Source organism: Anabrus simplex, chromosome 1 (genome assembly GCF_040414725.1).
Source record: "Anabrus simplex isolate iqAnaSimp1 chromosome 1, ASM4041472v1, whole genome shotgun sequence".
Classification (NCBI taxonomy): Eukaryota; Metazoa; Arthropoda; class Insecta; order Orthoptera; family Tettigoniidae; genus Anabrus; species Anabrus simplex.
In genome coordinates this window covers 1,188,800,847-1,188,815,088 of record NC_090265.1, presented here as the reverse complement: position 1 = coordinate 1,188,815,088, position 14,242 = coordinate 1,188,800,847, and positions in this window count along the sequence as shown.

Here is a 14,242-nt window from a genome sequence, read left to right as displayed (position 1 = left end):
GGCCCGTGGGAGTCCCAACAGCAAAAGTGCGCTACAGAAAAGAGAAGACAAAAATTGTAGAAATAACGAATAAGGCAGTACCGGGCTGAGCAGCTCAAACGGTAGAGCGCTGGCCTTCTGAGCTCCTGTGACACGTTCAACCCCTGCTCAGTTTGGGGATGTTTAAACTTTAGATAGATCTACCGGCTACCGGCACATAAAAGACCTTCTCCGGGAAAAAATTCCGACATCCCGCCGTCTTAGAAAGGCGCAACAGTAGTTCGTAGGAAGTAAAACCAATAACATAGTAGTACTATACAGTAACATTAAGACTCAAATAGGTGGAACGGTATGGTCTGAAAACGAAGCCAGACTGAGTCAGGGAAGTGTATTTTCACCTGTGTGAAGAATGAAGCAGCCTAGGAAGGTAAAGAATGAACACGACGAGGGGAAGTGCAAGATCAACTTGAAGCAATGATTACAGAAAAGAAAATGAGAATCAATGTGGAGAAGAACAAAATAATTACCAGAGAGAGAGAAAATATCAGGGTCAAAAATGTGGAGGCTGTGAAGATCTTCAAGCACTTAAGAAGTGAATTAATGGAATATTTGAGACTGGATATGGAAATCAACACTGAGGTGTGTTTTCTATCACGGTGTTCAAATATACTTTTTAAAATTGTGATTTAACGTCGTACTAACCCAAATAGGTTTTCGAAAAAGATGAAATATGAAAGGGGAAGGATTGTAGGAAGTATCCAGCTGTTGCCTTAATAAGGTAGAACCTGGTATGAAGATGGAGAAACCACGAAAACCATATTTAAAGTTGCCAATGGTAGGGTTCGAAACCACTATCTATCTGCCTAGTGCCAGCACATATATACCAATAACTGCTCAAGAAATAGGCCTTCTTCTTTTCCTTTGTTGGTTTAACGTCAGACAGGCTTTCGGCGACGATAGGAACAGCAAGGGCTAGGACTAGTTCGAGTTGACCGTGGTCTTAATTAAAATACAGCATTGTATGGTATGCAAATGGAAAAACATTCTCAGAGCTGCCGATGGTGTGTTCGAACTTACTATCTACCGAATACAAGCTTACAGCTACACGGCCGTACCACGCTGCTAACTCGCTCGGTACAGGCTTATTATGTCATTTGCAGCGGGGACCTGCCTTGTAACAAAGAGGGGTTAAAATCTAACATAGGTACTTTACAAATGTCAAGAATACGAGAGAGAGAGAGAGAGAAATGGAAACCCGCAGAGAGAATAAGTGGCGAAAAGGTTGAGGGATAAATTGAGATAAATAGACTGCCATGATTTGGACGAATTAATCAAACGAATGAAGAAGAAATGACAAAATACAAAATTATGGATGAAAGATAAGGGAAGCAAAGAAAGGCCCGGATAACGATGGCTGAACATTGCTAAGCATAGGGTTCTGGACGAGAAGTGGGAGAGAGATAGAGAAAACGGAGAGCAACCACATCTTCCTCGATCCGGTTGTATACAGATGGTTACGTGCCAGATGCGACCGTGCCGGATGCGACCCGGCCATTATCGTGCCAATAGCGACCGAGCGGATATGCACCGTGCCGCATGCGACCCATCAATCATTTACAATTGATCTGCATCAAGGGCTGTCACCAAGTGGCAGATTGCTTATCAGTAGCTAACTTGGTCTTTTCTAAAATAAAGGTCTGACACCGTTGTTAGCAGGTTCGAGTGCCGTTGGTCGAAAGAAAAATATGATAATGTTGCTGGCTTTACGTCCCAGTAATTACTTTTATGGTTTAAGGAGACGCCGAGGTGCTGGAGTTTAGTCCCGCAGGACTTATTTTACGTGCCAGTAAATCCACCGACACAAAGCTGACGTATTTGAGCGCCTTCAAATACCACCAGACTGAGCCAGGATCGAACCTGGCAAGTTGGAGTCGGAAGACCAGCATCTCAACCGTCTGAGCCGTCGAGCCACTTAGCCCGGATGAAAAAAATTTCACCATGAGAATGTAGGCCGGCAGGGTAGGAAAGTTGGTGTATACAATTTGTAATCACTAGATTGTGTACCAAAAGCCTGGATTCAAATCTAAACTTCTTCGCAGTGTTCAAATGAAGTGAGGGAATATGATGCTATTGATGGTGATTCGGCCGTCGGATAGGGACGTAAAGCATTGCGCAGACCCCTTGGTATTATTCGAGAGGAGTAGGGTACGTGCTGACACCGGGTTTCATCTTTCCCTACCTCATTATCATAATCTCACATCCAGACGCGCAGGCCTCCCATGTGCGTCAGATAGAAAGACCTGCACCAGGCAAGCCGAACACGTCCTCGGACACTCCCGGCACTAATAGGACACGGTAAGTAAGTAGGCCTAAGTCGTAAATAATTTCAGAGAATTAGGATCTTCTTTTTTTGCTAGTGGTACAACGTCGCACCGACACAGACAGGTTTTAAGGCGACGATGTCCGACTCGTTGGCTCAATGGTCAGCGTACTGGCCTTCGGTTCAGAGGGTCCCGGGTTCGATTCCCGGCAGGGTCGGGGATTTTAACCTTCATTGGTTAATTCCAATGGCCCGGGGGCTGGGAGTTTGTGCTGTCCCCAACATCCCTGCAACTCACACACCACACATTACACTATCCTCCACCACAATAACACGCAGTTCCCTACATATGGCAGATGCCGCCCACCCTCATCGGAGGGTCTGCCTTACAAGGGCTGCACTCGGCTAGAAATAGCCACACGAAATTATATATATTATAGGCGACGATGGGATAGGAAAGGGCTAAGAGTGGGAAGGAAGCGGCCTTGTCCTTGATTAAAGTACACATCGACTTTCACATTTGCCTGATGTGAAAATGGGAAACCGCGGAAAACCATCTTCAGGGCTGCCGACAGTGGGATTCGAACCCACTTTCTCCCGGATGCCAGCTCACAGCTGCGCGCTCCTAACCGCAAGGCCAACTCACCCGGTAGGAAATTTATTGAACATCTCCCTTGGTAAATTATTCCAATCCCTAACTCCTCGTCCTATAAACGAATATTTGCCGCAATATGTCGTCTTGAGTTTTAACTTTATCTTTATATTGTGATCTCTCCTACTTTTAAAAACACCACTCAAACGTATTCGTCTACTAATGTCATTCTACGCCATCTCACCACTGACAGCTCGGAACATCCCGCTTAGTCGAGCAGCTCGTCTTCTTACTTCTAAGTCTTCCTATGCCAAGATTTGCAATATTTTCGCAACGCTACTCGTGTGTTTTGTTACCAAACATTATCGATTGTTTTCTGAAAGGGATTCAAACTTAATTTCGGAGTCCCCGGTACAGCGTAATTAGATTCTGATACAAATATAGATATGACTAGCTAATGTACCCGTGCTTCGCTACGGAATTCTACATTGTATTCAGAATTCTAGGTTAAATACTCTACACGTTGTGAATAAGATTATATTAAACTACATAGCTCTTAAAGTTACTCAGAAAAGCGACGGGCAAGTCACCATAGGCCCTACGTATTTTCGCATGTGAAGACTTGGTTAGGAAATTATAACGGCAGGTCCTCTTGCCTACTGTCAGTCACAATCAACTTGGTAAGTTTTCATTATGATGGTAGGCCCACTTGCCTACTGCCAGTCAGTGGAGTTGGGCAGTTTGATGATAATGGCAGGCACTCACTCTCTACCTGTCTTTTTACATCATCAGAAAGACTGTCTTTGTGGTTTTGCCAACTGAAATCATCATAGGTCATTACAATGAAGTCAACAGAAATGTCGCAGTTACAAGCAATGCTATCATAATTATGAAATACTCGATAAAATAGAAAACCGCTCATTTTCTCATTTTTAACAGTACTATGCTGCCGATCTAACAGTCCAAAGTTCCCGACCTGGAATGACCAGGCCGCAGACAGCCGTGAACAATCCTCTGCCATTATTCCTTTAAGTGTGCACACTGCTCATTCCAATCAGTGCCACAGAGAAGGAATCAAATGCGTGGAGTACTATGAGAAACCAGTATGTTACGTACCAGTAGTACCAGAAAACCGATGAACCCGAGGAAAGTCATGCTAAAGAAGAAAGTTAACTAACTCCACATTCCCCTGTGGAGGGGGGCGGTAGAATTACACCCACGGTATTCCCTGCGTGTCGTAAGGGGCTCTCAACTTGGGAGCGTGGGTTAGTGACCACGGGGCACTGAGTTGAGTCCTAGCACTGCTTCCACTTACTTGTGCCAGGCTCCTCATTTTCATCTATCCTATCCGACTTTCCTTGGTCAAATCTTGTTCTATTCCAACCCCGACGGGATTAGAACTTTCTAGGCCTAGAGAGTCGTTCGTTTTCACGCCCTTCGTGGCTCTTGTCTTTCTTTCGTTGATATCTTCCTTTTTCGCAGTGTCGGATTCCTTCCATTTTTCTCCCTGATTAGTGTTAAATAAAGGATGGTCACCTAGTTGTACTTCCTCTTAAAACAACAATCACCACCACCACCACCACATTAACACGTAGCATTTCTCCTCTAATGGTTGGCGTCAAGAAAAGCATCCAGCCGTAAAAGAATAACAAATCTGCTACACATGCTACATACCCTGACCCGCAATAAGAAGCGGATAGAGTGGGGAGTAACAGAAACGAGTCCAGTGGCATCACTGCTCGCTTCTCACCAAGGCAGTCCGGGTTTGATTCCCGGCCAATATTTGTGGGATTTACGAAATGAAATACCACGCCCATTTTCCTGGAGATGAAAAATGGGAAACCACGAGAAATAATTTTCGAGGATGGCCGACGAGGTATTCGAACCCAGCAGCCTACCGAAGTAGCTGTAACTAGTCGTCCGGCAACGCACTGACCTAACCTGCTTGGTACCTTCTCCCAGACATGGAGATATTTTAGGAAAATACTGTTTATTTGCTAATGGCTTTACGTCTCACCGACACAGATAGGTCTTATGGCGACAATGGGATAGGAAAGGCCTAGGAGTTGGAGGGAAGCGGCCGTGGCCTTAATTAAGGTACAGCCCCAGCATTTGCCTGGTGTGAAAATGGGAAACCACGGATTCAGGTCTGCCAACAGTGGGATTCGAACCCACTATCTCCCGGATGCAAGCTCACACCCGCGCGCCTCTAACCGCATGGCCAACTCGCACGGTGGGAAAAGACCTAAACGCATTACCATATTTCGTGTTGCAAAACGAGTTTCCCCCAGAAGTGTTATGTAAAGTAGGGGCAGTAGCTGCTTATAAGACTCTTTAAAATTACATTGCACTTCGTTTAGCTTACCTTATCTTGGGTGATGACACAACTTATCAAATGACAATTTGCTTGTCAACGCCGGTCACATCCTGTCAACGCCGGTCGCATCCGGCACGGTTACAGGTTATGCGGTCGCTAGTGGCACGGGTCGCATGCGGCACGGTCGCATCTGGCACGCCACCATACAGATAAGGTGAAATGATGATGATGACTTCGATAGAAGCGACTAATTGACTATGCGTGATCAGGTATAGGGGCGCAGTCAAGGGGGGGGGGGGGTACTGGAGGAGGGTTTAGAAACACCCATGAAAATTTTATAAAAAGAAAATAAACAGAAACTGACAATAAACGATAAACTAAATAGACATTCAGAGACATGATTGTAGAACCAAGAGATCTGTTGTATATATTTTATAAGAAGCTTCGCAAGTTGAATTTTAGATTGTAAACTGAACATACCATTCGCTGTAAAACAGTTGACCTTGATCATATTGTTCTTGTCTGTATTTTAATGTAAGATTTTGTAGTATACTGCAGTCTAAATATCAACATAATTCACTTGTATCTTTCGAAAACTGTAAAAGTAGTTAGTGGGACGTAAAGCAGATAACATTATTATCACTTGTATCAGTGTCCTCATAAAGACAAGTCTTGCATGTGCGCCCCACACACGCACAAGCACCTTCATTGTATTCTATCATAAAACTATAGTCATTACAAGAAAAATGAACGCACGGAGGTAAAACCATTCCAAATGGGCGATTAGATCATTTAGACGGAGCATATAATGCCTCACGTAAAGTCCTCGTATTCCTCGAGGTGGTGCAGCTCTTTTCAGGCACACCCCCAATGGAGGTGAGCTGCGTGTACCATTTCAACCACATACCAGCCCTCCTGCCATTCTTAAATTTCTGGCAATACCGGGAATCGAACCCGGGCCCCCGAGGATGGCAGCTAATAACACTAACCGTTACGCTACGGAGGCGGGCAGTCAGGTTGTGAGTTTCACAATTTCCTCTCAGTTTTAATTACTGCGTTGATGGGGTGAAAGTTCCTATGGGGATCATTGTAAGTACCTAGGTGTTAATATAAGAAAAGATCTTCATTGGGGTAATCACACAAAATGCCGGGTTGAGTGGCTCAGACGGTTAAGGCGCTGACCTTCTAACCCCAACTTGGCAGGTTCGATCCTAGCTCAGTCCGGTGGTATTTGAAGGTGCTCCAGCCTCGTGTCGGTAAATTTACTGGCACGTAAAATAACTCCTGTGGGACTAAATTCCGGCACCTCGGCGTCTCCGAAGACCATAAAATTAGTTAGTGGGACGTAAAGCACATAACATTATTATTATTATTATTATTATTATTATTATTATTATTATTATTATTATTATTAATCACACAAATGGGATTGTAAATAAAGGGTACAGATCTCTGCACATGGTTATGAGTAGGGGGCGGATTTCTATGACAAGTCATATTTTTTCCCTTAACATTATATCTTATAGTCTTGTATTTTATACTGGTTTCCAAGCATGATAATCAAAATTAAACATGTTTTATTGGGCATATAAATGCATATTTAGGCTTTCTTAAGTTTTGTGGCATATTTTGAACAAAATATCATTATAATGACATATTTGAGTAATTTTCATTTGAATTTCGTTTTATAAAAATCAGAATAAGCTCTATAAATTATTTTTCAGGATAGACTGGAATGTATTACTGAAGAACCACTCTAAAGTAGTGTACGGAATGTTTCTAACAGGTATAGTTGGGGACAAAACATGACGGCCTCATTTCCTGGAAGCGAGCTGGAAGCCAGTAGTCAATCACACCCTGCACCCTGCTGAGTTAACGAGTTCCAAGTGATCCTTGTTTGTTTTGGAGAGGCTGCCAAACCACTTTCTTCCTCACTCTGTAGTATTTACCCTTTCTTCGTGTAGAGTGCAGTAGCCGATTTGGCAACTCGGGCTGCAGTAGAGGTAGTAAATCCTATTAAGTCGCTAATAGACACCGAGCTGCCGCTGGAAAGTAGTGGTGTGAGGCGAGGTCGTCATGATTTGTCCCCAACTATAAGAGCTATTGTTTGCCAGTTGGGTCAATCCTGGAAACTGGGCTATTGTTTACACGGAAGCAGAGGTAATTCTGCAGTTATTTGTCATTGTTCTTATCTCTCTCCTTCGCCCTTCCCTCTTCCACCTTCAACACACTGAATGATCTTGAACATTAGGGAGCTTCAGTCATTCAGTTCCTTTCAATAAGCCTAAAACGAAAGTCTCAGTTAGTGGGAAGTTGCGAAGTTTTGTTCGCGAGTTCAGTGAAAACATATTCAGTACGGATGGAGTGATATTATTCTGTAAATTGTGTGAGGTAAAAGTTACTGCCAAAAAACGCTTCTCTGTGCAACAACACTGTAATACTGTAAAACATAAGAATTGTGTAACTAGATATCCTGCACTCGAAAATAGGCAACGTCTGCTATTCGAAACCCCGACATCAAGTTCACAGTGTTCACAATTTTCACAAGATCTCTGCAAGATGATGGTTTCGTCTAATATTCCTTTAAAGAAACTTAACAGCCGAAGCTTCAGACAGTTTCGTGAAAAATATACAAAGCATCCTGTTCCCAACGAATCTTCTCTCAGGAAGGACTATCTGACCCCTTGTTATGAAGAGATGTTGGATATAATAAGGCGTGGCGTGGGAGACAGTAAGATATGGGTTTCAATAGACGAGACCACAGATGTGGATGGAAGATATGTAGCAAATGTGATCGTTGGCACGCTGAAGGAAGACCGGCCTGGAGATACGTTCCTCCTGACATGTGAAGTGCTAGAGAAGACAAACCATTCCACCATTGCAGTTCTCTTCGACAATTCAATGAATCTGTTGTGGACAAACGAGGCAAGGAGAGAGCACATTTTTCTATTTGTAACTGACGCTGCTCCGTATATGGTGAAGGCAGTCAAGGGACTTAAAATGCTATACCCGAAAATGATACATGTGACATGTCTTGCACATGCCTTGCATAGGGCAGCTGAAGAAGTTAGAAGTAGCTACCCGGAAGTTGATAGATTAATATCGAACTGTACGAAAGTGTTTGTCAAAGCTCCACTTCGCGTTCAGAAATTTCAAGGAGAAGCACCTTCACTAACCCTGCCTCCCAAGCCAGTTATAACGCGATGGGGGACTTGGCTTGATGCCGCAGTGTACTGTTACAACAACTTAGATATCGTGGAGAAGATCGTGAAGTCTTTTGATCCTATAGAATCGTCCTCTATAAAAACCACTCAAGATTTATTTTCAAGCACTACATTAAAAGCGGACCTGGCTTACATAAAGTTCACATTTTAATTCTTTATCTGGAACAATCAAGCAACTGGAAGTTTCAGGTGCAGAACTAAGCGATGCACTGGATGTTGTAAAGTGCTTTGAACAGGAATAAAAGCATGCAAAATGAACAATAGCATCTAGGGTGTGTAAAAAATTAGAAAATGTACTGGAAAAAAATAGCGGACTTGTGGACCTGTGTGGAATAAACGACATTCTTTGTGGAAACCCTTCATCTGCCGATTTCCAGGAATTTTCTCATAAGTGATTTAACTCTATTCAAGTACGCTCCCCTTACATCATGTGATGTCGAAAGAAGTTTTTCTCGCTACAAGACGACACTCAGCGACAACAGGAGGGGATTCCCATTCAACAATCTTAAGATGCATGTGGTCATAAATTGCAACAATTCTGATAATGGAGACTAGATCAGGTATGAAAGTTTCATTCAAATAACATATGTTTTGTGTATAAATTAAAACTGATTGAATATTGAACAGTGAAAGTAACTGTAGTGTTTATGTCTTCCACAGAGTCCGTCCTTGACTAGGAGTATGCAGTGTAACCTTAACGAGTTCATGAAATATACATCATTTTAGTTGATTTTGGGTTAAATATTTCGAAGAATAAAAACTTTTTAACTCTAAATTAATTTTAGCCTGTAGCAATCGTAATAAAAATGTTTCTATGTAACGTATATGCTATTCATTAAGTCATATTTTTAATTTTATACGTCATATTTTTATGTTTTTAGGTCATAAATGCATGCATATTTCATACATTTTTAAGTCATAGAAATCCGCCCCCTAGTTATGAGGGTGAGGGGTTGTAGTAAGGATGTAAAGGAGAGGGCATATGTCTCTGGTAAGACCCCCAACTAGAGGAAGGTTCCAGTGTATGGGACCCTCACCAGGATTACTTGATTCAAGAACTGGAAAAATCCAAAGAAAAGCAGCTTGATTTGTTCTGGATGATTTCCGACAAAAGAGTAGCGTTACAAAAATGTTGCAACGTTTGGGCTGGGGAGAAAGGAGACGAGCTGCTCGACTAAGTGGTATGTTCTGAGCTGTCAGGGGAGAGATGGCGTGGAATGACATTAGTAGACGACTAAGTTTGAGTGGTGCCCTTAAAAGTAGGAAAGATCACAATCTATATACTGTATATAAAATAAGAGTTTTGTCTGTACATTGCTCAGAACTTGAAAAGAATGGTATTTCTGTATCGGTCATGTCCACTGTAACAAGGAAAGGCACTTTTTACTTTTCCGTAATGTCTGTCTGTCTGTTTGTCTGTCTGTCTGTCTGTCTGTCTGTCTGTCTGTCTGTCTGTCTGTCTGTCTGTCTGTCTGTCTGTCTGCCTGTATGTATGTATGTATGTATGTATGTATGTATGTATGTATGTATGTATGTATGTATGCATGTACACGCATCACAAGAAAACGGCTGAAGAGGATTTAATGAAAATCGGTATGTAAAGTTGGGGTATGAACCACTACAATCTAGGCTATAAACCATTTTATTAACGCTGAGTGAAATGGTAGTTTAAGGGAAGGCCTAAAATTTAATTCTCAAATATTTATATTATTAGTGGTCGTATCGATAAATACTACATAACTAAAGTTATATATAATTAAATTTCCGATCATTTATGTCTTATACATTTTTACCGTACCGGCAATGATAACACAGATATTCATGAATTTGTATTTTTGTTGCCAAGTCCTTATAAACGCCGAGCCACGAGAAAATGGGTTAACAGAATTTAATGAAAATTGGTGTATAGAGTCGGGGAATAAGAAACTACAGTCTAAGCTATAAACAATTTTATTCATCCTGGATGAAATTGTAGTTTAGGGGAAGGCGCCTAAATTTAATTTTTAAATACCTATCGAAAATTACTACATAACAAGTTATATAGAATACAATTTCCGATCATTTGGGTTTTATTCAGCTTTACCGTACCGACTATGATAAGAGTGGTATTTTAGAGTCGGAAGAAAACTAAATATGAAAGCCTACAATATTGGAAGCGCATAACATTGAGCAACAATAACATTACATCGACCACTGTTTGTTGTGATGTTCTTGGTCTCTTTATACTTCCACTCAACTCCGATAGATGGGATTACTGCTGTGTACCAAGTATAACAGCCTGACTGAATATTGGCGGGAAATGGCTGGGGAGTTAGAAAACTTTCTTCTTTAGCATGCCAATCCTCTGGTTCATACATTCTCTGATACTGCTGGTACCCTACGTAAGATGCTGGTTCATCGTAGTATTCCAGCTATTCGACCCCTACTCTGACGCACTGATTGGATTGATCAGTGTGCACAATTAACGGAATAATGAAAGACGCTCACTTATGACCTGGTCTAGAATTACAGTTTAGATCTATTCTTAATTATAGCACCACAGTTCACTAAATAACTCAAAATTCAACCCGGGAAAAGCGACGTTTCTTAAGAAAAGCTTCTTCATCTTCACATTGATTAAATTATACATTCATTTTATTCCAAATTAGCTGTGAAGAGGGGGTTTCTGCTCTGGCTTGGAGGAAATATTTGCCTCCAAGTCAGATAGATTTTTCCGCCGAGTGTATTGAATTGAGATTTTCCGACTCATCGGGTACTCCTAGGTAACAGATTAGTAAAAAGACATAGTTTTTGCCCTGGCATTCTCTACTATTCGACTCCCCCCACCGAAAAAAGACGAAGAGTGTTCACGGATCACGGCTGTCTGCGGCTTGGTCATTCCAGCTCTGGAACTTCTGGACTGTCAGATCGGTAGCGTTCGTCAAAAGTGAGAAAATGTGTGGTTTTTCATTTGATCGACTATTTCATATGAAAGCATTGTTTTTAATCGCGCCATTCCTACTGACGTCATTGTAATGACCTATGTTCATTTCAGTTGGGAAAACCACTAAGACAGTCTTTCTGAGGATGTAAACAGGCAGGTGGAGTGTGAGTGTCTGACATTATAATGAAAACTCCCCAACCTGATTGTGATTGATGGTAGACAAGCGGACCTACCTTTACAATGGAAATGCCCTAACCCAGTTTTCATATGAGAAAAGACGTTTGGTGAATTCCCCGTCGCGTTTCTAGGATAACGTTGAGAGCTATGCAATTTAATACAATCTTGCTCACAACGTGTACACTACCTAACTTAGAATTCTGTATACAAGGTAGAATTCCGCAGCGAAGCTAGTATGAAGATAAAGTTGGAATTCAAGAGAAGAAATTGGGGCAAATATTCGTTTAAAGGAAGGGGAGTTAGGGACTGGAATATCTTACTTACTGTAGGGAGATGTTCAATAAATTTCCAATTTCTTTGAAATCATTTAAGAAAAGGCTAGGAAAACAGCAGATAGGGAATCTGCCACCTGGGCGACTGCCCTAAGTGCAAATCACTATTGACTGATTGATTGAAATGAGTTGCACGTACCGTCGCTCGTATTTCGTATTTTATCACACTTAATTACTACGAGCAAAATATAATTTACCTCTCATGCCAATACAACCCTGTGGATAACCATAGCAAACATATCTATTGGTACCACTGTTTCTGAGAAAAGTCTACCAGCACGAAACACCCAATATCATGCGCTCACATCGTCGCCATAAGACCTATCTCTGTCGGTGCGACGTAAAGCCCCTAGTAAAAAAAAAAGAAGTCATGCGCTCATTCCCTTTTTGAGCGACTGTACTCTTTTAAAAACACACTAGCCCTCCGGCCAATCTTAAATCTCAGTACCGGGACTCGAATCCGGGATACTATAATAGCGATAACAGTTACAGTACGTAGGTGGACACGCCTCAGGTACCATATTAGGGTGACCAGATGTCCCTTACTTTACGAATTGTCCCTTATTTCTCTAAGTGTCCCATTGACCTGGCAAAAAAAATATACGGGACGTAAAATGTCTGTTACGGAGCTCGATAGCTGCAGTCGCTTAAGTGCGGCCAGTATCCAGTATTCGGGAGATAGTAGGTTCGAACCCCACTATCGGCAGCCCTGAAAATGGTTTTCCGTGGTTTCCCATTTTTACACCTTAATTAAGGCCATGCGCTTATTCCCTTTTTGAGCGACTGTACTCTTTTAAACACACACTAGCCCTCCGGCCAATCTTAAATCTCAGTACCGGGACTCCTAGCCATTTCCTGTCCCATCGTCGCCAAAATACCTATCTGTGTCGGTGCGACGTAAAGCAGCTAGCAGAAAAAAAAAAAAAAAATGTCTGTTTCCGTGAACCATCCCGTTATTTTAAAATACCGTATTTAAACTTTATTTATCACAAAGCTCTGACGTTTATTTCACACTGTGTAATTACAGTTTGTTTTGATGGCACTAAATAGTGAGGCAGACGTAAGATACCATGTAAAAATAGCAACTTATAATCCTGCATAGTGAGCATTGTTTTTTACAACACTTGATGTGCTGGAATTGGGACGCTTCCATTTTAATAATAATATACTTTATACATTTTTAAGAATCTGCTTTACTTCGCATCGACACAGATAGGTCTCGATAGGACAAGAAAGCGCTAGTAGTATGAAGGAAGGGGCCGTGACGTTTAAGATACAGCACCAGCATTTTCCCGCTGTGAAAATGGGGAACAACGGAAATCAATCAATCAATCAATCAATCAATCAATCAATCAATCAATCAATCAATCAATACTGATCTGCATTTAGGGCAGTCGCCCAGGTGGCAGATTCCCTATCTGTTGCTTTCCTAGCCTTTTCCAAAATGATTTCAAAGAAATTGGAAATTTATTGAACATCTCCCTTGGTAAGTTATTCCAATCCCTAACTCCCCTTCCTATAAATGAATATTTGCCCCAGTTTGTCCTCTTGAATTCCAACTTTATCTTCATATCGTGATCTTTCCTACTTTTATAAACGCCATTCAAACCTTTTCGTCTACTAATGTCATTCCACGCCATCTCTCCGCTGACAGCTCGGAACCATCTTCAGGGCCGACAGTGGGGTTGGAACCCACTATCTCCCGAATGCAAGCTGCGCGTACCTAACTACACGGCTCTCTCGCTCGGTAATATAAACATAATCAGTACTGGTTTTCTATAAATAGACGGTACTCTTTGTGAGGTATAAGGCTCGTGTTAAGCAATTCTAATGATAAATAGGGCGCAATAACAAAAGCAGTCGGAGCGTCTCGTATTTACACGCATGTAATCTGGTCACCCTATAGTGTACGCTAATAATCGGAATTGATTTTTAAGATGAAAGCTCATCACGAATATTCGGTCAATGTTAACCATGCTATATGCACGGTTAACGCTGATACGAATAAAACATAAGTGAGTTCCACTGACAAATTCGCTCAGTAAGTACGCAGAGCAAAAATGTAGTGAGTAGAAACTCCAAACTCGTTAAACCAAGAACACCAGAAGTTTCATTTGGCACAGCGCGAATGAAAGAATAGATAAATACACTGATGCAATAAAAAGAAAATCGGTGATACATATCTGCGGATTTATTATTTCGAGAAATATAGCAATAGTAAGATTCAGTTGCGTGGGTCTGCAATTCATGAGAACATGCGTCGTAGCCTTTATCGCAGCTGACGTGCTCCTACGTCGTTGGCCGTCAGGATACTGAAATGGCGTGATTCCAGCAAGTTTTTTTTTTTAGTCATGTGGTCGGTTGGTTGGAATATCTTC